The sequence below is a fragment of the Lepisosteus platostomus genome, chromosome 5, assembly GCF_059453375.1.
Source record: "Lepisosteus platostomus isolate fLepPlt1 chromosome 5, fLepPlt1.hap1, whole genome shotgun sequence".
NCBI classification, from domain to species: Eukaryota; Metazoa; Chordata; class Actinopteri; order Semionotiformes; family Lepisosteidae; genus Lepisosteus; species Lepisosteus platostomus.
The window spans coordinates 40418763-40421067 of record NC_142615.1 but is presented as its reverse complement, the minus strand read 5'-3'; the positions used below and the strand labels follow the sequence as shown (position 1 = coordinate 40421067).

Here is a 2305-nt window from a genome sequence, read left to right as displayed (position 1 = left end):
GAAGAGCAGACAGCTCCACAAATATGCGAGGCGCAGAGAGCGCAAGGCGAGCCGCACACGTTTCGGTGGCTGAGAGAGGGCAGTTTTTGCTTCTGCATTTCCCAAGTCAGGACGCATGACAACAAGCGATCGCGGTGCTCATCTACGACATAGTGGTGATGAGTTTTCAGTACGTGTTCTTTTGAACGAGCAATGAGGTTGCCGCCTTGGATAGCTGACTGCACGCTCTCATTGTGCCACGTGATGAGAATTCACCAGGCTCGTTCAGTCATTAGTCACATTCCATCGTTTGCCATAAGCAGACGCTGCGAAGTGATGTGGATATCAGTTCCCAGTCTTGTGGAAGAGGAGGAAAAGAGCACACGAGGGCTCGTCCGGGAGTTGAACCCAGGACCTCTCGCACCCTAAGCGAGAATCATACCACTAGACCAACGAGCCACGGCAGCACTTTCCATTTCAATCTGTCAGCGAGCTTGAGGATGGGGGAGAGGCGTCATTCGCTCGTCCAGTCAGACCTTCATCAATAAGTCAAGAAAGCCGCAATTACACGACTGCCTTGCAGACGAAGGGCAGTGAACTGCGCCCGGTAAGAGGGGAACAAGCGGCACTAGGTGACGCTGAGGCATGCGCCCCAGTGATGGGGGTTGGCTTGTATAGTACAGCGCTTGCTTTACACGTGCGAGGTAGCAGGATCAATTCCTGCATTCTCCAGGTGTGTGCTTAGAGCTTGATGTGCCGAAAGGTGTCCTTTAGCCTGTGGTCACGCCTTGCGTGGAGAGCATTTGTGCAGCTGTCAAGCGTTTCGCAGCCACGCCCCCTTTTCATCTTCTCTCTGGCTTAAGCGTCTCCGCCACTCTCTCTTGACATTTCATGTCAGCATATCAGAAGTCCGAGTGACGTTTTTAATGGCTGAGTGAGGGCACGATGCTGAAGCAGAGAGGCCACTTCAGCCACAGAGACTTGTGCTAGGTGAGATCTGAAAGACGGACTCGCAACAGAAACAGACCAAAAATGTATCGGTGAGATCAAAAGGCAAATGCAACATTCAGCAGAGGGCATCTAAAGATTAGGGAACGGGCGACTGAAATCCATGTGAGGCAAACTTTCTGGTGTGTGTACTGCAGCTGGGCTCGTTGGCGTAATTGGTAGTGCGTCAGTCTTATCATCTGAAAGGCCTGAGTTTGATCCTCACACGGGGCAGAACACTTGCGGCAACTGTTCGCTCATAACCACGTCCGGAATGCGTGACCTTTACAAGGGGGAGAAGCAACGCCGCATCCCTTTTCTAAAGAACATTCACATTCAGAAATAAGTCAAGAAATTTGCCATTACTTTCGCTCGCGCTGCTGTCAGCCTGCCCATGTTGCCAAAGAAAGATTCACTAGGCGTCAACATGACAGAACAGCGATCACTTGAAAACAATGTTCCACACTCCGTAAGCAAGAACTTCAGTGTTTGCAGTCACCCGATATGCCGATAGTCAAAGGAGCGCAAAACACGAAGCGTCAAAAGACAAGATGAGTTGATGGAAAGAGTGTTGAATTGATGAGCACAAAAGTTCAGCTTGTACAATAGGCAACGAAGGTCCAGGCATCGTCATCACACTTGAAAGGACTGCCTTGCAGACTAAGGGCAGTGGGAGGTTGCTGTTTTGAGACGGAGGCATTGGGATGGTGGGCCGAGATCTATTCTTCTTAAGGAATTCTTCATCATGAAAGATCGGTCCACAGGTTATCTAAATAACTCAGGGAATCATGTGCTACTGAAGGGAGTGAAGTGCTGAAACACATGACATGCCCCCTTGATCTCACATGCACAATGCTGCTGCAACATGCACAGCTACCGTCCACACCAGTCAGTGGGGCTTCAGCAGAATTTGCTACTCCACCTGCAAATACATATCCAGCTGCAGACATATACATGGCCCCTCTGTCCTTTTCAGGATCTCAAAAAAAAGCATAGCGTGGTTTTCCTGCAACCTGATTGACCGCATCTCCCTCAGAATGTGCCTGCTGCATTCATTGCTGCAGCAGGACGGAGGCTAACAGACATGCCAGAACAGTTAGGCTCAGCGATCTCTCCAAAATATTGTGGTTGTAGTGGAAGAAATATGGTTTCTATGAAAAAAAAGTATTAAAAAAGTATGAAAAAAGCTCTCTCCAACATTTCCCTTCTCTTGGCCATGGTTACACTGCCCTTTCTTTCCGTCTTTTGTCCTTCTACAAAGATTCCAGGGCTCTTTATCCATCATAATATCAGAAGCCAAAAATAACCATCTAATGTGTAAACAGCATTTGTAATGTTG

The 2305-nt window shown here is 48.8% G+C and overlaps 1 non-coding gene across 1 annotated transcript; it reads right to left on the bottom strand.

Annotated features, from left to right (window-relative positions):
* Positions 1-366: 366 nt before the first annotated feature.
* On the bottom strand, positions 367-438 carry trnap-agg (transfer RNA proline (anticodon AGG)). Its single transcript has one exon. It is a non-coding gene; the product is annotated as a tRNA-Pro (tRNA).
* Positions 439-2305: the final 1867 nt, after the last annotated feature.